Source organism: Pteropus medius, unplaced genomic scaffold (assembly GCF_902729225.1).
Source record: "Pteropus medius unplaced genomic scaffold, Ma_sr-lr_union100, whole genome shotgun sequence".
NCBI classification, from domain to species: Eukaryota; Metazoa; Chordata; class Mammalia; order Chiroptera; family Pteropodidae; genus Pteropus; species Pteropus medius.
In genome coordinates, this window is record NW_024354875.1 from 34192103 (window position 1) to 34219179 (window position 27077).

The 27077-nt window shown below is 42.2% G+C and overlaps 1 protein-coding gene and 1 long non-coding RNA gene across 2 annotated transcripts in view; one reads left to right on the forward strand and one right to left on the reverse strand.

Annotated features, from left to right (window-relative positions):
* WIPF1 (WAS/WASL interacting protein family member 1) overlaps window positions 1–25824 on the reverse strand; it is a 108277-nt gene extending 82453 nt beyond the window's left edge. Inside the window, 1 exon segment of the mRNA XM_039855827.1 lies at window positions 25634–25824. The gene's annotated coding sequence lies outside the window, so the exon portion shown is untranslated.
* On the forward strand, window positions 24578–25161 carry LOC120597136 (uncharacterized). The gene is made up of 2 exons (XR_005651341.1): window positions 24578–24785; window positions 24977–25161. It is a non-coding gene; the product is annotated as an uncharacterized LOC120597136 (long non-coding RNA).
* Window positions 25825–27077: the final 1253 nt, after the last annotated feature.

The following is a 27077-nucleotide window of genomic DNA, read 5'->3' on the forward strand; positions in this document are numbered from 1 at the left end:
CTGTGGAGCCATCTCTTTCTCTTTGCCTTTTCTATTCTGTTCCTTTTTTCTCTTCAGATGGATGATTCATTTTCTTTGTCTTTATTATGTCTTCAGTTACTTCTTAACTTTCTTCTAATTGGCTTGGGGTTTTTTTCTCTTCTTTTTCCAATTTCTGCCCAAATCCCTTTCCTTTTGCACTTCTCAACCCTGTGCTGCTCTCTGAAAGCCACCAACCCCAAATCTTACAACTCTCCAACACTAGTGTCTTCAACCCACTGCCTTCAAAGAAAGGTCCAAGAAGGTGACATTCCTAAACACTACTGCCTTAAAGCTGGTCCATGGCAAGGCAGGGGAGAAGCAGAAGTGAACAAAATGTGTGGGAGATGTGAGGAAGTTAAGCAATACTTAAGACGTGCCTAAGGATCTCACACATATTAGTCTGAAAAAGGTTTGTGGTGGACTAAAACCCAAAGGGATCAAACTTGGTACATTCCAGTTGGCTCTCCTTGGTACTTTCGGCCCACGCCAACGGGATCCAACTCTGCCCCTCCTCCAGGGTTTCTTGCTAGAGTGGATGAGACCATTACTTGTTGCCCAAGTAAAGGACCTGAGGGTCACCCTCACGTCTTCCCTCTCATGCACCCCCATAATCAATCAATCAATCATCAAGACTGGTACCTCCCAGTACCTCTGGAACCCATCCCCTGCACTCCAAACCCTTGGCCATCCATCCGCCACTCTCCCTTGCCTGGCCATGAAACAGTTTCCTGGGGTCTCCAGACCCAGGTGCCTCCATTTGTAGCCTGCTGCAGCAGTGATCTCTCTGAAAGGCCAATGACTGAGATCAAGCCTAATCTTAACAAAGCTTACCAGCCTCTCAATATGTGATGAGGCTCCTACTTAACTCTCCAGCCTCCTATTTTGCAAACCCCAGATGTGACTCCTCCTCTCCCCCTACTAAACGCACCCACACAGCTCTACTCTCTACACTCTACTGTCTAACCACACAGGATTTCTTTCAGTTCCATGGAAGGGCCATGTTTCCTCTTGGCTCTTGGCCTGAAAACATGCTGTTGTTTTGCCAGCAACCCTCTTTGCCCATCTCCACAGGATGACTCCTCTATCCTTCCATGAGATCCAGGCATGCTCTCAGGTACCTACAGTCCTCCCAGCCCAGCACTCACCACCCTGCACAGTAATTTTCGGATTTCTAACTTCTTGTGCTCCCACAGGCTAGAAACTCCATAAGGGCAGGGACCATGCACTACTTGTTCACCATTGTATACTCATTGTCTGGCACATGGCATGCACTTGATAAGTATCATTTGACTGAAGAATGACTGTGGGGTAGTCTGTTTCATTGGTGGCCTACAATGAAGCATGCCCTCCGGCATTCACACCTTGTATAGTCCCTTCCCCTTGAACTGGACTATACCCATGACCTGCTTTAACCAAAAAAAAAGCTGCAAAAGTGACATCTTGCTAGTTGAGCCTGAGCTTTAAGAAGGCCTGGAAGCTCCTGCTTTTGTGATCCTAACCACCATGGACCCTGCTGGAGAGACTATATGGAAAGACCACATGGAGAGGCCACTTGGAGAGTGAGAGGTCCTGACACTACCCAGAGAAGAAAAAAGAAGTCTAGTGATCCCTGCTTCCCAGCTACATCCTGCCCCAGTTAACTTGTCATCTAAATGCAGTCCCAGTCTGGTTAATGCAAGAACAGCAGAAGAGCTGCCCAGCTTAGCCCTGACCAGACTGCAGACTCTTAAGCAATTAAATGGTTGTTATTTCAAGCCACTAAGTTTTGGGTTCATTTGTTTCCTAGCAACATTTAACTGTAATAAACTAAACATACGAATAAAAAGGAATAAAGAATTATTTCACAGAATAAATTTCATGCAAAGATAGGTCACTATTTCTAACAGGCAGATCCAAGAAAATAGCAACAGAATTAAAAGGATATAGAGGAACTCATACCACCAGCTTCCATTTACGATACATGACAATTTTCCCTCTGCCATTTTCTTTGGTTCTAAGACATTTTCCAGTGAAAAGATTTTCTTCTGTTGTTGTTAAAAAAAAAAAAAAAAAAAAGATTCCTGGTCTGACATTAAAGTTAAGAATTCCGACCAAAGCTGCTATGTGAACATTAACACATGACTGGAAACTAGCCCTGGCCAACTCATCCTGCTGTTCCATTTCCTCTTATTCACTAACAAGTGTGTATCCACAGCTGTGGATGAGGGTTTGGGGGCTGCTGTAGTCAGGGGGGGACTGAAACATTGTGGAGGCTCCTGGCTTAACTTGACTGGGCATCAAACATTCAGTTTGGTGTGAAAAATCACCCAAAGAACAGAATGGCCAAGTTTGACTGGTAGACTAAAATGACTAGTAGAAATTAAATAAACAGCTATTTGGTCTTTAGCCCAGGCATCCAATCAATTTCTCTCTCTCTCTCACACATACACACACACACACACACACACACACACACACACACAATCAATGTACCATGAAGACAGCTGATGTACACTGTTACACAACACATGATATGATTATTTTAAAAACTCCATGCACATTTGCAGAATAAGGAGAAAGGCTACTAAATTTATATTGGCTTGGTGCAAGTTTGGATTGCTACGTCCAATAATTGCTGCTCTATCAGAAAGAAAAAAGGATCATTATATAAGAACTATCATCTAAGCAAAGTATCTGTCTTTTTGAAAAAACTCAAAAAACATAATGCTAAGACTATTTCCTAACCCTTCATACTGGACTAATGCTTTGAATTTTCTCAATGATCTCTTGTAGGTAAAATTATCGATGCATTTTTTTTTAAATATATCATGTCTTTTAAAACTATCTCCAATTAATAAATCTTATGTGATGGAGATTAAAGTTAAAAAGTAGATTTAGGAAAAATCTGGCAGTGTGACTGTTGCATGTTTAGAAAGGATAAGTTGCCAGTGTTTGCAAAGCTCCAGACATGAAGCGAGTGAAACAGAACCTTAAAGCATAACTGTCAATGCCCTATCAGCTGGTGAGACTGAGCATGAACCCCTTTTAAACAGCCAAGAGCAAAATCTAGACTTAAAAATGGGAAATATTTCCCATCATTTTTCCCCCTAGATAAGGGTGCTCTTTGAATATTTGCCTCTCAGCTGCTCCCTGGGATCCAGCGACCCCAGAAATAGAAAACTTGTTCTCTAACTCTTCCTCTTCTGTGGAGTAACTTCTGGTGGAAGCATATACTGTACTTTGACTGTGGGGAGAGGAAAGCATACGGAGGCAGTGAAAATGAGCCATGTGCCCCATGTTTACTTTCTAGGAATAGAAAAGGCTGGCGTAAGACCAAGAGTTTTTTGCAACTGAAGGAACCTGGGAGATTGTCTTGGTGAAGTTAATCATCTCAGGCACAAGGAAATGACAGGGCACTGTGGTTTGCAGGGGTGTTGGGGTCTCATGCTCCATATGTGTCAGTCACCAAAGGCTGGGCCTTTTCACATGATTTTACTTAGTAGGTACTTAATAAGTGTTTATTGGGTGGGTAGATGAACAATGAAGGCAGGCAAATAATATCCAGAAACATGATTCTGTTAATGGTACAGGTGGGACTGGGATTCAGCTGGGTGAGGTGGGAAAACAGGGTGGAGAGCGCCTTAGCTGAGCCTCAGGGTTTAGGGGAGAGAAGGGAGAAGGAGGGAGACGATGCTCCTCGCAAAGACTGTGGTCATGGTTTGACCAGTGACTTAGAATCAGAGTGCCGTTTACTGAATGCAGCAAGCTCACAGAGAACAAAATTTCGTGGAATCCTATAAACATCTTATATTCTTGAAATGGGCAAAACAGTGAAGCACCTTGGAAAAGTACAGGGTTGTTCAAACTGTTTTCTGGGGAGCTGGGGGGTCTATAGAACACCACATAAGGCAGGTGCAACCCATCTCTTCCGGAAAAGCTTTGCTTCTGTTTGAAAAAATGAGTTATCTGCTTAAAAAGCACAAAAACACTACTTGTGCAGTACAAAGACTGCTGGCTAAAGATCATGTAGACGTGAATCTGAGTTGCAGTCCCACCATGAACCAGGTATATGTCCACTAACATATCATTTTGTCTCCTTGAGCCTCTGTTTCAATATCTGGAAAATAAAGCTAATATTCACCTTTGAGGATCTAATGATATAAATTACATGAAAACACTTTGAAGTTATTTCACAGATACAGGTTTTAGGAAATATATAAAAAGTAAGTTTCAAAAACTTTCTCAATAAGTCAACAGGTACTTTCAAAAGAGGCTGTTTCTGTTTTCTGTGTTTGTAGCGAAAAAAAAAATCCGTGGCTGTCTCAGAGGAAAAGCATTATTTAAAGAAGATATTTAGCACTTGGCACAATTTCACTGACACCCCAAAAGCAGGCGAGATAAGGGGATCCTGCTGGCACTCTAAAAACCTGCCTCTAGGGTTTGGCAAGTAATGCTGGTGGGAGAGCTGCAAAACACAGAAAATGGATAAAAAACTCCAAGTTCCATGTTTGTGGCTTCAAAACGAGGTTGTAGACTGTTGCTTGTGTCAGGAAGGCTGACACAGGATCAGAACTTTAAAACTGGAAGGGACTTCCAGATTATCAACCTCTATTTCACAGAGGAAACAACCGAGAACTCAGCATGGGCGGTGATTCATCCAAGATCACATTAGCAACTGTGGGACTCGACCACACATCCAGCACTTTTCCACTGCAAGAAGTTTGACTAATGACAGACTCATGAAACCTAATTCTCATCTATAATGTATCCATGTAGTCAGTTCAACTTTCCCATAATCCACTTGATGGTAGTCTTCTGAATGCATTCCAAGTGGTGGCATTTCTGCCATGGCCTAGGGGTAGGGCAAGCCACATCCTGATTTGCCCAGGACAGTTCCCATTTATGTCTGTTGTCCCAGCATAATTATTAATAGTGCTCTGTTGCCTCTCACACAAGTGTCTGGATTTGAATGGAAAATTATAAAGCACTTTTTGTGCTTTTTCTGGGAGGAACTGGGAGACCCAGGGTAGAACTGCTCCCTGCGAGCTTGGGGTGGTGGTTTGTAACCAAGAAAGATGTGATAACTGTCTTCAAGTATTTAAGATCTGTCCTGTGTTAATAAAATCAGACCATCCTGTGGCTACAAGGATTAGAACATGGACTGCCACATGGAAACCACAGGGCTAGAATTCCTCTTCAGCGTAAAGAAGTGTACTCTAAATGGTCTCTGGTCTCTGGAACCAGCCTGCCTGGGTTCAAATGCTGGTTCTACCATTTACTAGCTCAGTGACCTTAAGCAAGCTGCCTAAACTTTTTGTGCCTCAGTTTCTTCACTGGTAAAAGAATACTAAAAAGAGATCCAGGTACATAGGAAGTGCTCCATAAACATTTGCTCCTACTATTATTACTGTTATTTGGCAGGTAGTGGATGTTCCCAGAGTACAGGTTCTCGCATGTGGACGAGAAAAGGATGTTGGGGAGGACAGTCAGCACTGGCTTATCCGAGGTTGGAGATGTCATTCTAACCTGGTGAACTTAATAGGTCTGCTCACTGTCTGTCACAGTAGAGTGTAATGATTTAGAGCATGGGGCTATGAGACTGCCTGCTTTGAATCCTGGTTCAGCATGTTCTAGCTGGGGACACTGGACAAGTAACTTAACCTCTCTGTGCCTCAGTTTCCTACACTGTAAAATGGGGATAACAACAGTGCCAGACTCACAGAGGATTGAGTGTATAGAGCAATGCATGATAAATATTGTTACTGTGATGATGGCATCAGTCACTGAAGCTTACAGCAGGAAAGTACCTGAACAGAGGTGGGAACTGAAGTCAGGAGGGCGAGGAGCCTGTCCGAAGACTCACAGCCTAGTAAGCACTTTGCTCTCTTCTCTGCCTAGTGCTGCAGTCCAGCTGGCGCAGACTGATTCACTCATCCTTTTAACCCCCTGGCATGGCTGACTAGTCAGTGCTCTAGCAGCTAGAATGGGAGGACCAGAGTGTAGCACTCAGAGCTGAGGGCAACCTGACAGGACAACCAGGTATGAGTTAGGGTGTGAAGCCATGAGCTCAGAGCTGCCCAGAGATGGAATGGAAGCAGGAGTGATTTTATTAAAACACACATCAGATAATATCCACTGGCTAAAACCTTATTAAATTAGAGTTATGTCCCTACCGATCAGCTAGCCCTTGCCTACATCTCTGTAACTTCGTCCTTCACCCCTCTCCCCACAGCTACATTCTCCCTCTTTCTTTTCCTGGGACTCATCCAGCTTGTTCTCACCTCAGGGCCTTTGCATTAGACATTACCTTTGCCTGACGCACACTTCTCCTCGGATATTCATGTCTGGCTCCTTGTCATTCACATCTCAGCTCTCAGAAGCTTTTCTTGACAGCTGTATCTCGAGTAGTATCCCATGATTCTCATCCCATCACCCTGTCAGCCTTTTTCATAGCCCTTATAACTACTAATTATCTAAGTTATTAATTTAAGTATGAATTAATTAAGCATGAATTAATTTTTCTAAGTAGTTATTTGTTTGCTTGTTTACTGTTTCTCCCTTCTAGGACATAAAGTTCACAGAGACAGGGATCTTGCCTTAAGCAAGCCTCAAGAGTGAACACTTAATAAATGTTTGGTGAGTGAACAGATGAAGCCAGAGCAGGCCGCAGAGGAGTGTGACAGTTTGGGGGTTCCCTTTTTGAAGAAGTAGGTTCGCTGGATTAGTCAGTGGGAGCCCAATATGTGGGTGGATGTGGCTGCAGCTGCTTTAGAGACCAGAGGCAGGATATGCTGTCTGTGCTAGAGAGGAAGGAGAGGATCAGGAGAGAAAGATCAAGTGACTGGTCTCCATCTTCTCAGCAGAGCAAGGAGCTGCAGCACCCTGGCTGGCACAAAGCACCTAACTGGGCCCTGGTTAATACTGTACATACCTGTGGCAAGACCAGACCTGCAGTCAGTAACTCTTCTCTGGGATTGGTATTGCAGACTGTTAGCACCTAGCAGACAGGAGGTTGGTCGTTGGAATTTTCTGACTATCATTGAAGAAAATCTAGCACAGAGTCCTACAGCGATAGGGCTTAAAATAAACATTCCTGGTTGTGATTCTAAAAAGTGGCAAAATTTAGCTGTTTTATAACAGGCAAGAAACCACGGGAGGAAAATCTATGTATGGAATTACAACCATAGTCATAGCCAAATAGAGCTAATCTGAGCGTCCTGAAATAGGGCAACCAGACATGTGACGTTCTGATAAGTGTTTCTATCTTCATGTCATGTTTGATTTCTAGCTCTCCACGGCAGCAACCCCAGATGAAGCAACCAGAGTCATAAACATGCTCTCTCTGAAAGGAATAAGAGGGATGCTTCAACCAGAAGGCTCTGCACTGGACACCCAGCAACTAAACCAAAGAAGAGTGTGGTCCCTGCTAAGAGTCTTCTGGCATTTATCAGCCTACTTCTTGATTTTGAGAGATTTTTCCAGACAGTATTTGGAAGGGATACCCCAGATCTATGAGAACATTGGTGCCAACAGTTTTAATAAGCATCAGTAAATGTTAATAGATCCCTAATTACTCAGATTTCATTTCTAGGAAGAACACCTCTGCTTTCAAATTAATTTTTAAATTTTAATGCCAGTGGAAGATTAGGCAGTAGAGAAGTTAGAGACAGACTGAAAAGGGAACAAAAAGCATTTCTCTGTAAACACACCCTTTTCCGTAACCTCCTTTTCCAAGAATTAAGGTCAAGAGTGAAGAGAGAAATGGTGTAAATAAAGTCCTTAGGACCACTAATGGGTACCAAGGCCATAGATGAGGCTTTGTGAATAAGGTCGTGCTCTAGAAAAAGTCACTCTCCTGACCTGAATTTAGGAGTAAATGCCTCCAGTTTACAGGAGTTATTGGCTCAACCACCACCAAAAGCCCCGAGGACTTCAGAAAAGGAACACTAGTCAAGGGTTCGCTCAGCAGAGAAGGAACTAATAAAACATTTTCCCCTTCAGAGCACTTCGCTAGTGTTCCCCAACTCAACTTTCAGCTACAGGCAGCCATTAGTAGTCCTCCTTTTATCAGACCAGAGAGAAAGATTACAATAAATGTGGGAACAGAACTCAGGGAATTCATGCTCCTCCTCAGCCTTCAGCCTTAAAGCTTCTAGGAGAGAAAGGCAGAGGGCCTTTGGCCTCAGGGAAGAAGCAGCGAACTCAATGCTAGTTTTGTTTTTATTAGGATTTTATCTGTGAAATACCCCAAACTCACTGGCAAACCTCTGAGATAGCATGGAAAGGCAAATTGCATGGGGGATTCCAGATACGAAAGGGCGCAGCGGTGAGAAAATGGTGCAGATTTTCCTCTTTCCCCAGTCTCCACCACTGAGCTCCTCTGTTTTGGTTTGAGCTCAGCAGCACAAGTGCCTTGGATAATCTAGAAATTGCTTCCATATGTGGGCACAGGAAAGAATGTGCTCATTGGCTGCCTGAGGAAGCAGCTCTGGGCAGTCTCTTTCCTGCCAGAAAACATTCTCAGGCTAAAGAGACCACAGCGTGAATGAGCTGAAAGGAGGTCAGCGGCAGCATCTCCAAGCTCTTCCATTTACAGAAGACGAGGAAACTGAGGCCCAAGGCCACACCGTGACAGAGGTGGCGCCAGAATCTGGGACTCCCTGTCAGCCTTTCTTATTTTGAATGCCCTCTGGCATTTAGATTTGGTCTTTTCCAAGACCGTTCTTTATCTTAAATAGATGTAAATAAATAATCAAATTATTAAAGATAGAGTTGGGTAGGTGGGCCTGCCAGCCTGGCAAGGCCCTCAAACACCGAAGGTCTCAAAGCCCATGTCCAGTCCCCAGAGCCAAAGGGTGACCTTTTCTTTGTGGCTGGATCCCAGGGGATCTTTCAAAGAGTGTAAATTATCTTCAGTTCCCAGTCATCTATTTCCTCTGGGGTCGGGTCATGTTAACCTTGAACAAATGTCTAAAATGCACAGCAATCATCCTGAGGTTAAATGTGTTTGCTTTTAAAGGTGTCTCCTTAGTACAAGTTCTTCCAGTGACGTGACCTTCTCATTTGGAGGGAAACCATTCTACTCCAGTATTTTTCTCAAGTCACAAAATGTCTTTCCCTCTCCTCTCTGCAAACCCCTGCTTCCCTGCCTACTCTCCCTTCCCCAAACTTCCCCCCTACCCCACCAAAATTGCTTGAAAGAAGGACCTGTAGTTAATTTAGTGTAGCAACAGATGGCAAGTTGGGGCCTGGACTGACAGGACCAGGTACTGAAGGCCAGCACTTGGGGCTGGATGCTTACAGGAAATCTAGCTCCGGGATGCAGAGGGGCTCATCACTCGCTGCACCGGGACCCATGCCACAGGTCTCCATGACCCCAGACCACTTCTCAGCCTCAGTGTTGTGTTAGTGCAGGGCTGGTCCAGAACTTGAAACAAAGACTCTATTTGGGCTGGTCCAGAACTTCAAACAAAGACTCTATTTGGGATCCAACAGAGAGTGGTTTGAAGGCACCATCTTTTCTACAGAAATCTCCCAACCCAAAATTTGGGTGATTTAAGCCTGAATCACAACTTGAATTGCCTGACCCAGGACTGTAAACTCAGTGCAGCTTCAGCTTTCAGGTTAGAAAGTCTTGTGTTCTGTTCCCATCTCCAAGCACAGGGCCAGAGCAACGTGTCCCAAGGCCCACTTACAAGTCAAACCAGACGACCTTCAACCTTTTATAGGTTTGCTGTGCAGAGGACCTGAAACTCAGATGGGGTTTAGCAGTGCTGCTATATAACCTGAGGTTTTTGGGGTCATTCTTGTCTGTCTTGTCCCTTGTTATGCTACAGTATGAAGTGTGTTAAAATGCCCTTCAAAAAAATGTTTTATTAATATTACCATAGATAATTAGGATTCTCACTAGCCTAGCTAGTGAGAATGGTCCTTCAATAAATATTTATTGAAGACTTGTATACGAGACAGAGAACTAGGGATATAATACTGAACATAACCCTATAACATGGTCCCCCTTTAGGGAACTCAAAGGACTTTAGGTTCTCTGTGTCATTCTGTTTATGCTTCCATTTCACTAAAAACCACAGTGGATGGTGACTATTAGACACTCATTTGACCAAGAGTACCCTTGCACTATGAGTAGCGTCTGTGTCTTATTTGTGCCAGGACAATGTATCACAGACACTCAAACATTTTCTGTATGAGCAGAATTAAAACTCAGCCTCCTACTCCCTCCATGGGCCATCACCTCTTCTCCCTTCCTTGGTTCTCCAACACCATCACTGCCCCACCAACTTTTACTGAGTGGAAGAGTGAGGAAAACCTCCTCTGGAATCATGAGCCCTATGTCACTGGCTCTCCTTCTACAGAAATCTACCAGAGCTACAATGTGACTGTCTTCCACATGCCCAACACATTTCTGTTTAAATCAGTATTTTTCAAGCTAAGTTGCTGCCCTTTGTCTGGTAGTCAAAACCAATTTAGTGGGTTGCAACCAGCTCCTTTAAAAAAAATAATAGAAAAGGTATTGCATTTGCTAAGAATGGGAACTGTTTCATCAAACTTTTACTTCTACTATCTATCTATCTGTACTGGATCTCAGTGAAAATGTATTTCTTATTGTGGGTCACAGTCAAAAAAGGTTTCAAAAACGCTGGTTTAGACAATGCTTCTTTATATGGTGTATTTATTCACTGTCTACCGACAGATTCCTTTTCAAATATTGCTCAGATGTTGTCTCTTTTCACATCTATCATTCAAGAGTAGGAAACAGGCTCTGATCTGAGCATGCTTGTTTTTGTTTTTGTTTTAAACTCTAAATCACTTGCAGCTTCTTAAATTTAAATTTTCTCTCTGTAAAGAATTGAAGGGGCCCACCATCCCTTTTTTCCCAGACCCGAGAGTCTACACAGCGCAAGCTTCCTCTATACAGGACTGAATTAATTTGTATGCAAGCAGTTCTGCCCTGGGCCCTTCTATTGCACCTCAAGAGAGGTAAAAAGAGGAACTTAGTGTGTTGACTTATGCTGCAGCGTTAGTGACAGCACACCCTGCCCTCTAGTTCCTCCAAGCAAGCAAGCCATTACTGGTTTTATGAGAGTTCATAAGTTTACATTTGTAGCTGGTACTTGCTCACAGCAGGGCCCATTTTACCCCCTGACCACTCAGAGGGTGCTAGAAGCCACTTTCTACACCATCCAGGCTTTTGGAGGGGGAGGAACAGCAATGAGTCAGTAGCCTGCACGTGCCAAAGGAGGCATCGCAGGAGGCTGGCTGACTCTGGCACAGCTCACTCAGAGACAGGATGTGTCACCAAAATGGTCATTCTAATCAAGTACAAGGCAGGGAGACCACAGACATAGGAATCAGAAACTTCTAAATTTGAATTCTAGCTCTGCCTCTGGTTTCTTGCTTAATTCTGGAAGTGTCCCAGGTCACATCAGAAAAACAAATGTTCTTGCTGTGGGTGGAATCATACGAAACCAAGGCTGAAATCAGCGCCAGCCAATGATACTTTACAGCCCCCTCTGGGCCCGTTTTGAGGCAGTATAGCCCAGAGGTGGGGAAAGGAGCTCTGGACACCCTTCCAGCCCTAGGTTTCTGTCTTTAACTGATAAAGAGCTGAATTCTTCTCCATTCTTGCCTGTGGCAATCCCCAGGTTATTGTTCTATAAGTACAAGGTACCTGTAGTTGCCTTGTCAGTAGGAATGTTTGTGTTTACCCCAGACATGCCAGTCCTGCCCCAGTGGCTGGTGAGGCAGAGCTCCCCAGGGGAGGCCTCCACAGGCTCCCTGCACCTCTTCCAAGAAGAGCCTGATCTTCTCCTTCCCAGCAGTCCAGCAACAGCTCTGCAGCTTGCAGTCCACTCGGAACCCAAGGCCAAAACGGCCAGAGCCTGGCAGAGGCCTGGCTGCCTAACAATTATTCTCAGCCCCAGAGTTTTGAGAAACATTTTTCTTTATGGAAAGGAAGTGACCACTTTCCTCTTCTCTTTCCTCTCCCTCACTGAACTCTGTTATACACCGAGTAAGCTTGACTCTTTCACCTCCATAACAAGCGACTTGAGCAGAGAGTACTGAGGACAGGTATCTGCTCTTCTACCTAGGACTGTCTAGAAGGCAGAGGCCCAGCACTGCAAACTCCACGGGGGCAGCTGCCATATGAACACTGCCTGGCCTTCTCCTCACCTGCACTTCCTGTGTGCTGTCCCGGAAAAAGGTGTCCAGTTGCATCTCTCGCATCTTTAAGGTAACGTTAACCTGGTCCTGCCCAGTAAATAAACAGACCATTCTAGATTTCGCCTGCAATTTAATAAGAAAAGCGTTTATAGAATAGTTTATGCAATCTCAAGCACGGGAAAGAGAACTGGAACGCAACAAGCCTGAGCTCTTGTCTTAATTCTGTTACCAAATAGCAATTGGCCTTGGGAAAGTCATCTAACTTTTCTGGGATTCTGTTTCTTCACCTGCAAAATGGAGGTCAGGCAAAATTACATCCATTCTCACTTTAATTCCCAGCTCCGATGTTCTAGGATTTTACGGAAGGGTCTACATTTTATAGTTGAGTATTATAGTCTTTCCCCACTGGCTGAACGCAACTTGTTATTCATTTTTTTTTTTGAGAACAAAATGTGATACTAGTCACTGATACCAGTCTTAGGTAGCACTTATGACACTCTAGGAAGATTGTGTTCCTTTTTAGAGACCTCCGAAGTCTTAGGGGGTCATTTAGAATGTATGTCTGTGGTGGGTGTCAGGCATTAAAGTGAGTGATTCAGGCACAAAGAATAGGCCTTTCTGCTGATGGGTCAGCAGTTGGCCTTCATTGTTTCCGGTTGTCCTTTGTGCAGTGAGTTGGTGATCCTAACCCAGAAGCATGCAGGAAAACAGAGGAACAGAAAGCCTAGGTTACTTCCCAGAATACTAAATCAGTGCTCAGCTATCTGCTTAAAGAAAGCTGGGTCTTTTCTTTACAGTTGCACGTCCCTTACTGGAGAGGCGGGAGTTCATCAGAGTTCAGAGTGGGGTCTGAAGCCATATGGCCTGGACTGAATCTCGACTCTGTCAAGTTAGCTGTGTGAACTTGAGCAAGTCGACAAACCCAAATTTCTCATTTGTAAAATGCCTGCCTCATAGGGTTGTTATATGGACTCAGTGACTTAATTTAGAGCATTTAGAACATTACCTGGTACATAGTAAACATTATCTATGTTAAATGATATTATTATTATTACTTGTCCAAAAATGACTACTAGAAATTTGAAGAGAAATACTTTATTCCTTATTTCTGTGAGTAAGCATTAGAAGAGCAGGCATCCTCTTATTTCTGTTTCTTAATGAGTTCTTCCTAAGGGCAGACCACAGCTTAGCCAGCTCACCAAGTCTCCTGTACCTCCAGGGCCCCTGCCCAGAAACATTATTAGCATGGGGAGCTCCTTACCCCTGCAGAAGTCATTTAGGATCTAAGTCCCTTCATTCCTGGCCTCCCCAACCCACTTCTGGGGCTTCTCCGTGCAGCTCAGGACCACTATTCTTTTCCCTGCTGTCACTGCTGACCTCTGCACTCTCCACCACCAGGAACCTCTTCTTTTGTCTTGTCCCACTCCATGTTGCTGAGACCAGTGCTGAAGGGAAAGTTTCTATTAGAGCTCCATCCTCTCTTGGGCATCTGGGTTAGAACTCACAAAGCATCTTCTCCTTATCTACTCTCTTGGGCACCAGTCCTAAGGTTCAGCTTCCTAGGCACACAAGTTTGTCTAACTCCCAGCAAAGCAGAAAGTCCGCAGGGTCACCATTTACCAGTGTGTTGGTCCAGGAGCTTTCTATGCACAACTGGAGGCCTTGTAATGCAAGCGCCAATCTTGAAAAGACCAATGCACTGTTTCTTGTATTCCATCCAAAATGGTCTGCCTCTGAGCCAAAACAGCAATGTATTGTTCCTTAGAGCAAGAGTAAGAAATACAGACAAGAGACTCAGCTAGCTTTGGTCACAACCACCAACCGATGGTCATGGTAGAAGTCCGAAGGCAAAGTCTCACTGGGTATTTTTATCCACTCCCAGGAATCACCACTTACAGTCACCTGCATATGATGTTTTGTCTGAGACTGTACACACAGCATTTAAGTGAGCGATTCTAAGAAGCTGCAAAGTCTGATGCACATAAAACTACAGCAATACAGGTATTTCCCCAATGGAGTTGGGAATTCATACTTTCTGGTTAAATCTGAAGTGCTCTTTAAAAAGGTTACCCAATGATGTATGTGTGCACGTGTGTGTGCCCACACATGCACCTGTGTGGTAGATGGTGAGGACAGGTGGTTTCAGTTTGTGACCATGTGTGCACTAATACAGAATAGGGGTGACTATAATAGATGTGTGATTTTCACTGCATGTAAATAAAACAAAATCTGCAGGCAGACCGGGACTCGTCTGGCTCATATCCCATTCCCATTAATAACATTACAAAGAAAATATTAGGGTAATAGCTAATGTTCTTTCTTCAGCAAGTATATAATAAGATTCAGGTATAAATGAAGAACTTGATGAGCTTGCTGAGATATAATGTGATATTTATATATTACACATAATACACATATACTACTTTAGCTAAATGAGAAATGTATAGACATATTCTTCTCTCCCTTATTTATCAAATACTTAGTAAAAAATGGGAAAAGTAACATTTCAAACTCATCAAATTTCTTACTGATAAGTTAAAAGGTTAACAGTTACATTGTTTAGACAGTGCCTTATTCAAAGATGTTAAGTCTGCCCCATTACAGGCAACACAGACATCCTAGCCTCAATCTTCTCCCCATTCGTACAGATTGCTCTATTTTTGCATAGGGTTTTATTGTTGTCAAGGTCATATGACTACTAGTCAACAAAGCTGGGATTAGAACACAAGTGTTGAACTCATATTTTATTGCTCTTTCCACTTTACCACTCTACATTTAGCAGAGGATTCAGGGAGAGGAAAGATGCCAATTCCCCCTGGGCACCATTTTCCCTCACTCCACCATTCACTGGTTAAAACCTAATGCAGCTCCCTACAAAAGTCAGCTCCACATCAGGCCAACCAGGCACCCTGAACCCAATCCAGGCTTAGGACTCTGGCTAGGTGGGGCCAGTGGGTATCTGGCCCTGTTTTTAAGTGGTAGAGAGTTCAGGGTTCCTAAAGACTGTACCACACATGGAGTCTCAGGATCTAAGGATTTTCCTGTTCTCATCAGCCCTCCTGTCTTACTGCGCTGAAGTACCCATTAAGAGTGACTGTGAGGACCATACGGACAGGGCCGCCTTCTGTGAACTCATTCAGCTCCTACAATAACACACATTCCGTGGAATTCTTTGGGCTGTGTTACGTCAGGACTTGAACCTCAGTCTCGCTTGGGAACTTGTGTCTTCGCCCTGATTTAGTGCGGCTCCTTCTTGCCTGTCTCGTCTATGACAATTTTCCCAGCATGAGGCCCTTGGCTTGTTTCAGCCCTGGCAGTCTGGAAGAATGTACAAACTTATTTTTCAGAGGATACTGATCTGAACAATTTAGCTTTATTCGGGAGACCCAGCCCTTAGAGGGTACAACTTTCCTTTTTGGAACAGGACATTTCTTTATGAAGCTTCCTAGCCTTTAACACATTAACATTAAAAATCGAGTAACACTTTATTGTGGCAGATACCAAGGCCTCACAGGGTTTCTTAATTTTCAGTTCCAATCTCTCCTGCCCAGACACAATCTTTTTGCCATCTGTGTCAGGTTAGTTACAAAGCACTATTATTCGGGGCTACACAATGTTGGCCCAACCTACCCGAATACAAGGAATTTTGCTGATTGATTTAGTTATTCTGTTCATATAAATGAATCCAGTTGCACAGCTGTTTTTGATTAGCCAATGTACTGCTGAAGTTATATACAAATAATTTTATAATGAACTCAGCAACTACAAGGACAGGAGAAATGGGATCTAGTCTCACCTCCTAGAAAAACAATCAGGAGCAACAAGGGCAGGGGCGTTCAGCAATGCTCCAGGTTTAAATTCCTATCTGCTGTGATTCACTTTTTCCTCTTGATGCAATTCAGCATAACTTATAACTAATGCTCTCAAAGAACCTTTGTCTTCAGAATTTTGGAATCAAGAGGAAAACCCAGCTAGCTTTGCAAGCTTAAAACTCCTTTAAAATTTCCCATCCTTGTATAAGTTTCTGTTTTTCCCATTAAAACACTTATATTTCCTGAGACCATTTCTTAAATAATATACTTTTAGGAAAAAAATTAGGACTGAAAGGTCTATATTTACAATAAATAGAAATCAAGTGTTTTGCTTCATTTCAATATGGAATGATTACACTCAGTGAGCTTAGGTTCAAGTTTTTCCTCTTCAGTTCTAGAAGACAAATCAAACACATGTTAGAAAATTAAGAAAAAGGAGATGAATAACTCAAATGAATGGATTTTTTCAAAAAGAAAAAAAAAAAGTAAAGAAAGTGACAAGTGCTCCCTAAGGAAATAATTTGAAACAAAACAGGAAAAAGAGATTAGAAAGTTTATATTTCTAAAATGAATTATACTGGCAAGGATGTGGGGAAACAGATATTGTCAAATTGTGTTAGTAGAACTGAGAATTACTACAACTTTTGGAAAGTAATACCACTTTGGGGACTATGAGAGACAGAAATAAAAGCTTCTGTATGTTAGCATGGTCAAACTCACACATAAGGATGCTCAGAGAACTACTGTATAACACAAAACCTAAAACGATCTGGTTAATTAAGCAGCTATGATACAATGAGTTTTTTTAATTTAGAGAAGATGTCTATGATATTATGCTATGTTAAAAAAAATCTCGTGCACATCAAAAAAGGTATCTTTTATAATTATAGCATTATTCACAATAGCCAAGATATGGAAACGACCCAAGTGTTCACCAGCAGATGAATGGATAACAAAGACGTGGTATATACACAGCCAAGAGAAAAAAAGGAAATCCTGCCATTTGTGACAACACAGATGGATTTTGAGGGTATTATGCTAAGTGAAATAAATCAGACAAAGACAAATACTGTATGATCTCACTTATGTGTGGACTCTAAAAAAGCTCAACTCATTCATAGAAACAGAGAGTAAAATGGTGGTTACCAGGGCCTGAGGAGTGGGAAAACTGGTGAGATATTGGTCAAAAGGGACAAACTTGCAGTTGGAAGATGAATAAGTTCTACAGATCTAATGCACAGCATTGCGATTATAGTTAACAATATGTACTATATTATATACTTGAAAGTTGCTAAGAGACTAGATCTTAAATATTCTCACCACAAAAAAGAAATGATAATTATATGACATGACGGAGGTGCTAGCTAATGCTTTGGTGGCAATCATATTATAATATATAAGCAAAGCAAATAAACACGTTGTACACCTTAAACTTATACAATGTTATGTGTTAATTATATCTTAATAAAAAATCTTGTAGCCTGATGTGTATATGTTTCTATTTTTAATAGAAAAACTATATATGTGTATATATATTTATATATAGTTTCATAAGCAAAGAGAAAGTTGAGGAAGTACCTTGAACTAATATTATCTCCAGGGATTAGAATTTGAAAGAGGAGAAAAATTAACTTTTCTTTATATACTTTTTTCTTTCTTTTCTTATTTATATCAAACATATACTTTTGTAATCTGAACAAAATAAAAACTACAATTTAATTTGTAAAAAGTGGCAGAGTCACACTTTCAGTAAAAATTAGGAAGCAAAAACTAGATTACAAAGACTGAGCACCTAGCCTGGTGGTTAACAAACACCTCTTCCTAGCTCCAAGAGACATGTTGTTTCATCACAGCAAAGTAGAGATGATGTACACAAAAATCTGCACAGAAAGGCATTTTATGGTTAACATAATACCATAATACCATAATACCCTCCCACATAGTCCTTTAATCAACTGAGAATTTTTTCTTTTCCTTCTACCAGTACTTTATCCAAAACGGAAAATGAAGGTGGGAATACGATGTTTAATTAATGAGGTTCTAGCTCCAACATCTTGTAAAATATCACTCAAATAAGCCTTGATTTCTTTCTTTCTATCTTTTTTTTCCTTTTCCTTCTATTCAGCTTAGCTTATTCCCAGCAACATTCAAACACAGTTGTGTGGCTCCACGCAATTTGAATAACAATCTAATTTTTGAATTTGTCCCTAACAAAATGTGAGGCTTTTTCTTTAACATCACTAAAAACACTAGCAGAAAAAACTGTTTAATTTTACTCACAAAACCTGAGATTATTTAAACTGACACTTCGGCTTCATTCTTAAATTGTGCAAGGCAATCGAATTCTGGTTCCAGTAGATAAGAACAGGCACTGCTTAAGTAAATTGCTTTACTTTTAAAAGCGTTTAAAAGACTTTCGACTACTTTGCCTTTTTCCAGGCACTCAAAAATCAAATTAGAAATTTCAGTACCATATGAAAACTTGTCTTAGTGTCCCTCAGCCTGTTCTGGGACCTGGGAACGATAACTGGATTAGTCTTTTTAAGTCTTGCTCTCCATCCCCTTCTCTCTCAATCCATCACCATGGTCCTTCCTGGAAGTCCCTCCCCCAGCATTCACATGCGCTGCTCATGTGACATGAGCCTGTTCAAGAATGGTGCCCCCCTTTTTTCTTATATTTCAGGCAGATCTGACCATCTCCATTATTTAAATATCCATCACCATAACACAAGACTATTGTGGTTAAGACACTGATTTCACTGTTTACATTTTCTGAAAATAAAATAGTTACGGTACATGTTTTCTCAAGATCTTCTCTCAGGTCTAGTCTGGGGTGGAGGGTGGGGTGGAGGGAGTGGGAGAGGTTGTGGAGTCTCAGGGTTTCAAATAATATTGATAACATGTTCAACACTTCAACATTACATCACTCTAAAATGTGGCCAGATTTCTATCTCGGTTCCTCCCAGGCCTATTCTTCATTCAACAGATAAAATCTGCATATGTCTAAAATCTGTATCTGCATATGATTGGGAGGTTTCAGAAATGGGGTCGGGAGACATATAGTTGTTAAAAAGTAAGAATTCAACCAAATGCCCATTTGGTTTGTGTATGCCAATGAAATGACTATATTTATTCTGTCAGTGAATTGGTTGGTTGTTTGACTTGATTCAGTGGATTGATTGATTGGGCATCATTAGCAACAGCCAACAGGTGAGCTGATGATCATTGAACTGGCAGTGCAAAACTCTAATGGATGACTGTGGACAACCAATAATGTGCTAGTTATATATATATATATATATATACACACATATACATACATACATACATACAATATATATATACATAAGTATATATATAATAATGTGCCAGTTATATATATATATATATATGTGTGTGTGTGTGTGTGTGTGTATATATATATTTGATAACATGTTCAACACTTCAACATTACATCACTCTAAAATGTGTGTGTATATATATATATTTATATATATATATACCTGTATATATATATATATATATATATATATATATATATATATACAGGTACATGTACATGTACCTGTATATGCATCCATCCCTACAGAATAATGCTATACAGCAAAATGCAAACAATATCCATATAACACAGTCTTGAATATGTCAGTAGATGGGGTGAGGTGGAAGAGGGAGAATAGGAAAATGTAACCAACTGCGTTATAATGAGGAAAGGTGTAAACATTACATATATTTAAAGTAAACAAGTATTGCTTATAAGAGAAAAAGTATATATTTAAATAATGTAATAGTATTTAAATAATGTAAACATACATAGATATACATTTAAATGGAGTACATAATGCCTATGTAATAAAAATAAAAAATATATAAAAATAAACTTTTATTTTAAGTTATAAAGACTCTACTGTCCCAAGCAGCTATGTGGCTCTAAATTTTCCACTTTATTTACAACTTCCTTTCTCCTACAGACACTTATTACTTGATAAAACTATTTATCCCCACAATACAAAAGAGTCTGTGGCAGTTTGAGGGGAAGCTAGTGTCCTTCAATTTTGCTTAAACTTATTTTTCAGGTTGTGCATTGCCTATTAATCCAAAGAAAAAGATGGAAAATCCATGGGTGAGAGAGTCCCAACCCTCATCTACATGGAAATGAACCAGATATAGGTATTAGATGAGGAGATGTCACTCCTTAGGTTCTACAGTAATAATTCTTACTCTTTCTACAAGAACTCAAAATTTCATTCTTTAGTTATTAAGATTACTGTTTAATTTGGAAGATACAAAAATAAATAGTATTTAAAGTTAATAGTGTTTAAAGCTAATTATATATATGAATAAAAATCATGTCATATTATACATATCAATCACGGTGAAGGACTACTCTTAGGATGAAATTTGTTTTCCAGAATCTTCAGAAACCAGATACTCTTCTGCAAAACATCAAGATCCACTTTCCTTTCATGGAAAATTTGCTCATCTCAAATCTTACAACCAGAGTATCAGAAGTAAACTGCCATCCAACAAACATTAACTGAGAATCTCTTATACAAGAACCAACTATTTTTTGAGACAAATATAAAAATGACTTTAAGTCATTGCTTTGAGAGAGTTTATAAACTAATGAGGTAGAAGAGACACACAGTGATTCTAATACAGGATAGAGTGGATTCCGAGCCATAGGTGAGGCCCAAACAGCTATAGGAATTTACTAAAAGAGGCAGGAATCAGCTTATGGAAAAGAGAGCACTTGCCTCTTCTTAAGAAGCATGTTTTTATAATGTGATCCATGCTGATTAAAACTACTAAAGTGAAATGAGCAGTGGATTGTGTCCCCTGTTTATTTTAGCTATATTTTCTTTTTATTGAGTAATAGCAAAGTCTATTTTTCTTCTCAACAAGTATTTGTGGCCAGTTTGAAGAATCTATTGGATTCAACATCAGGCAAAGACAAGTATCAGTGTGGAGAGAAGCAATGGCAATGCAAAGACATATAAATGAGAATGGAAAAGACCCTACTACATGAAAAATAATATACAACACTGCTGACGGTGAAATTAAAGATTATAAATGCAGACTTGGAATCAGACTACTCCATGTTTGAATACTAGTTGTGTGGCCTTGGGCAAGTAACTTAACTTCTCTCAGCCTCAGGTCCACATATATGAGCAGAACCTACCTCACAGGGTTGTGTGACTATTTAAAATGACACATAGTATGTGGTAGTGTTAAAGGAAGAAAGGAAGGGAAAGAGGGAGGGATAGTGGAAGGAAAGATAGAAGGAATGGGAGATTTTTTTAAAGCTTGGGTCAGATCATAGAAAGCTTTGAAAATCTAATTCACTTAAATTAATATAACTAAGAGATGAAAGTAAACTAAAAAGAAGAAATTGAGTTACACTGGAAAGATGGCTTATTAGATGAGAAAAAATATATCCATAGTAAGCAACGCTAAAATGTTATATTTGTATAACATGTTTTTATAATATGAACCATGATTACTGAAGCTTCTAAACTAATGAAATTTGTAGGTAATTGTATCCCTGTTTATTTTAGCTATGTTCTTTTATTGAGTATTAATGAAGTCAATTACTTATGACTAATGTGAACACTGTAATAATGAGCGTGCTTCCCAGGAATCAAAGTTCCCTGATGCTGGGCCATAGGAGAACATAAAAGCAGTGGTACTCCCACCCCATGGGCTTAGGTGCTATACCTGTGACCAAAGCAGTATGGCCTGGGGCAGACAGTCCAACTGGTCATCCCACATCAATGATGGCTACCGTGTGACTGACACAATGTGTTACCCTGGCACTTTCTGATGACAAAGGTCCAGAAAAGTAGTACATCTTTAGTTTTCTGCCCTTTATCTGCCCTGATAATCACAGCAGAGTAGGCTCCACTGGGTAAGCAGATGCCACAGGCTAGTAGCCATCACCCCCAACCCCCCAAACTGAGATTATTTTCATGAGAGTCTACCTTCTTGGCTGATCAGAGAATACATGAGGTGACTGATGTGACAACCTCAATAGACTACAGACAGCTAAAGGATTAGTAAATGTTAATTTATGTAAAAAGCAATTTCTATGTTTAGGCTCTTTTTGTATTTCCTTATGGAAAGAGAAATATCAATAATGTTTTGTACAAACTGACACTGATAATAACAGTGTCACAAACACCGAATAGTAGCACCAAATATCAATAATGTTTTGTACAAACTGACACTGATAATAACAGTGTCACAAACACCGAATAGTAGCACTGTCCTGGATAATCTGCTAAGTGATCCACATCCATGACTTCATCCCACCCTCACACACCCTGTAGGTAGAGGTGATTACTTTGATTTTAAAGGTAATGAAACAGAAGTCAGAACTTTCCAAAGACAGAGCTGGGACGGGAGGTAAAATCTGAAATTCCTGGCCCATGCTTTAACCTTTAGAGAACTCTGCATGTGGTAGCATGTCAGCATCCTGTGGGGGGCGGGTGGGGGGGGTAGTCGGTGAGGGGGGCGGTTTCAAAAGCTAGATTCCTGGGTCTCCCCTCAGACTTACAGAAACAAGCCTTTATAAGCTTTTAGGCATACCCATGGCTAAGGACTAGCATACTTCAATACTAGTTAAAGTGTGTTGGGCAGAATAACATTACTCAATTATTACTCAAGAAGGTATTCTGGGGGCTTTGGTGAGCCCAGAGTTTTTATGATTTCAAAGCATACGATAAACAGAGTTAATTATTTTGATCTGCCCATAACTCCTACAGAGTGAGAAACAACTGACAAATTGTTGGGCTGAGCAAGACAATGAGGCGGAGTGGGAAAGTGTTCACTTGTCACAGGGAGGTGGGACCTGAACTGTTCCTCAATTGGAGAAGTGAAGATGAAACACAATGTGCATGTGCCTATTAATCTTCCTCTGCCTGGCATATAGTAGAAACTTAATAAATACTTGTTAAATGGGCCAAAAAATGAGTGAAGGACCAACTCCCTCCAGCTGGAAGTAATTTCACTTTCCACTAAATTCTCTGTACTTTTTTTTTTTTTAATAACTTATTTACCACATTCTGCCTTGCATTCCTGCCTTTTGAAACCAAGTCTCATTTCTACCGGAAGATAAGTGTTCAGGGGCAAACTCCATCTTTCTCAGCTAGGTCTCCCCCTCTACCCCTAGCACAGGGCACAGCAGTGACCCCTAGTAGGTACCCTCAATGCTGAATGAGTATCTAGCTTGATTCCAGCTGTGACCTGATTCACATATATGGCTCCTGGCTAGTCCCAAGGCATAACCCTACCAAACCTTCCCGCGCCATGGAATAATTGTGGATTGTCGGGATACAGTGGCCGAGAGACTTCGTATAGAAATCATTAGGAGTTTGGCAGACCTCACTGGAGCACAGGCTTCAGAAGACCATGGCTCTGGGAGAGCGAACCTAAATATCAGATGTGGAAAAGTAAAGGCATCATAGCAACAGATAAAAGGCACTTTAGTTTTGTTTTCCCAATGTGCATTGTGCAAATCACATATGTTCATAAAATTAGAACCATGGTTAAGAACACCCTGAAATATCAAAGACAGTGACACCGACCCAGGAATGAATACTTCCCACAAAAAAAAGGGCTCATCCCTGGCTAGAGCGCCTGAAACAGTAAATATAAACGGTAAGGGTATGGCACCTTCTCTTCACTGCCCCCATCCCACCTCTGTAGCTCTTTACCCTTGTTGTGTCCCTGCATGATACCTGAGTGGCTTTTTAATGCCTTGTGTTGTGCTGCTTTTTGCTGTTTCACACCCCATTATCCCACTTGATCTTCACACTGTGTGATGTTGAAAGACCAAAGATCATCAACCCCATTTCTTGGATGAGCTAAGTTAGGCTCGAGTTGCATAATATGAATAAGGATACCAGAAAGTGGTTGAATACAAAATAGACACTTACTCTGTGGAAGGAACAAAAACACATGAAAGAAGGCATGAATCTCCAGCTGGAAGTAAATTCATTGTCTCTAAATGTCCCAGAATTTGATCTTATCTTGTTTACAAATCTCTTTGCTCTACATCACAAACCTAAAAGAGTTTATGGGCTTCTCAGGGGGCCAAAGTGATGGCAGAGGGTGGGTAGATTCCCAGTTAAAAGATGATATCATTAAAATATTTTAATAACATCTGCAGAGACTAGACTGCACATTTCAACAGGTAATGAATGGGGTCCCTACAGGTTGTGGAGGATTTGGTCCATGAGAAGTACAACTGAGGGGGACAACAGGCAAGATACACAACAGGAATAGAAGGCATGTTTTGAGCGTTGTCTTTTAAAGAGGGATTAAGATGAAAAATGCTGATGGTATATTCAGGGTTCTCTCACCTCGAGAAGTCAAAAGATGATTCATAAAAACTAAAATAAAAATTTCTTTAAGTTATTTTATCTGTTATAGAAAAGGGCATTTTTGAGGAGTAAAAATATATCAATGACTCAAAATGAAGCTACAGTATTGTTTTAAAATTGCCTTTGGAAACTGGCAAAAGAAAATCCACCCAGGGCAGGTCTCTGTCCAGGAGCTCTGCAGCTGCATCGCCTCAAGTCTGGGGTGACACGTCGCCAGTGATTCAGGGTCGGACCAGTGATTATCCAGAGGACAACAGTGACACAAAATTTTCAGAAAAAGGGGCCAAGTCCACCCAGTCACGGCTGACAACGTGAGAGGCTTCCCGGAGCATTGAGATAAGGCCAGGAGCCCGAAGCCCAGGAAAGGAAGCAGACCTCCGCGACACGCAGGACCATAAGATATAGCCAGGTTAGGTTCCTCACAGAGACATGCGCTTTGTAAATCTTAAGGTTAATCTTACAGTTCAAAGTCTAACCACCAGTTGAAAATTTGGGTCTCCCTGACTCAGTACTCGGTCAGCTGGTTTCTCTTCCACTTGCAAATTTCTTTAACTGTGTTTTTTGTTTGTTTGTTTGTTTGTTTGTTTGTTCTGTTTTAAGGAAAAGGTAGGGGGAGTGAGATCGAAGAGAAGCTGTCCGGGAAGTCCGGAGAGGCCCGGAGGAAAAGCTCTGACCCGGACTGAAAGTGCGTCCAAGGTCAACGCACTACATCCAGTCGCACGTCTGCACCGACTGCAGAGCGAGCGGCAGTCTGGGGGTGCCCGGCGGGAGGTTAGTTGGGGATACTGAGTTGCACGAAAAAGGCATGAACCGGCCCCGGGGATGCTCGAAAGCGCCCATCGGCTGGAGCCGAGGGTGTCTGCGTCCCCAGCGCATCCCCGCGAAGCCCCTGCGCGGGTAACGACGGCGCGAGCGGGTCCAGAGCTCCGCGGGCGGCTCCTGGGTCGGCAGGTCCAGGACCCAGGCGGTAGGCGCCCCGTGCGGAGCCCCGCGGTCCGAGACCCCTCACACCCCCCTCCCCTCGCCGTCGGCCGGCGGCAGGACGCACGGGCAGCGGGGCCCAGGGGCGCGCCCCTCCCGAGGCCGGGCGCCCACGGCTCGCAGCGGACGTGGCCTGAGGTCCCCGCCGCCCAGCCCGCGCTCACGGGTGCCAAGCCGCGCTCCGGAGCCCAGCCCCCCGCCCCCGGGGGCCCAGCATGTGAGGGTCTGCGCGGGCGCCGCCTTGAGACCCCAGAACCCCCGCGGTGCGTCCCTTACCTCGCAGCGGCTCCGAGCGGCTCCAGGTCCCCGTGGCGCACCAGGCATTTTTTTCCGGGAAACTTCTCCCGGGTCCGAAGGGCTGAGCCGCTGGGCAGGAAAAGCGCTCAGCGCCGGAGGCCGCGACCATCCGGGAACTTCGCGGAGATGTAAACCCTCCCCCTCGGCCCCGGTCCCCCCACCCCGCGGCCCCGCCACATGTGGACGCGCCGCGAGGCCGCTGCTGGCCCTTGGCCTTCGCCTCTGGGCGCCACGCCCGCTCTGCTGGTTCCGAGGCTCAGCCCCATAGCCTCGGTTTTCCCCAGAGAGGCGTGGTGGGCGTGGGGTGAGTAGGAAGCTGTGGCGTGTGTGTTGCTTCGTCCCCAACCCTTGCGCAGTGAGGGGACACAACGGCTTTTGCAGAGCAGAGGGTAACGAAGGAGTGTCCAAGGGCGCTTTCCCCCAAAGACTGCACCCTTTCCAGCTTCTGCTGCTGGAGCGCCCCTTCCCCTGAAAGCTTTGTCCCATCGCCTTCTCCTCTGTTCTCAAAAGAGAGAGTCCAGTTTTAAGACACTTTAAGTTCAAATGCACTTTAAAAAGTAAATTTTAAAATGGAATGGAACCTACTGTTAACCTAAAAATAAAAGACCAATGTGAGAGGAAACAAGCATTTATTTGAGATCCAAAAGAATAGCAATTTGGGAAGCACTGATTAAAACAAAAACCCAAATAGTTTTTCCACTGGGGGTGAAGGCAAGCGGTTTTTATGAGAAAAGGAAGGGGAATAATTACATGAATAGAAAAAAAAAGGCATTTCTATTGGTGTTCATAAGTCAAGAGAAGAATTTCAATAGGTGCAAATAGGCTGAGTTATTCTTTAGCTATACGTGGTGGTGCTGATTCTAAAGAATGTCTTTAATTTTCAGTCCGGTAGTCAGAATGTCTGCTTTTCAGTTAGCTTTGCAAAGAATTGTTTGGAATACAATGTTGGTTTGGCCTAGTCTAAAGATTATTTTGCCAAATTTAAACATTCCAAAGCTTTGAGGAATAAGATGTGCAAGGCAGTTCCTCTGGGGTGGCAGCTCTGACTCCATTTTTAGATGGATCCATTTATATTATTTTTTACATTTCTCCCTTTTGGTCAAGATCTTTCCCTGAAAGCATCTTTCTCTGATCAACCATCAGAAAGCTACACTAATCAGTTATTGAAAGCATCATCGGTCCCCCATTGCTGGGAACGCTCATTCCTGGTATGTCATGTCCCATGTAGGAGGGAATGTTGTTTCCTTAGGAGCCTTGGACCACATTTGAGCAAAAATGCCAGAACAGAGGGAGACTTTCCTGTTATGTTCCTTTTAAAGACAAACATTTTCTGAAGTTTCTCGAAATTTCTCATATGAAGTCTCATAAGCCTTAGTAATCATCTCAAAATGTTAAGCCATCATTATCTGAGTGGTGTCTTTAT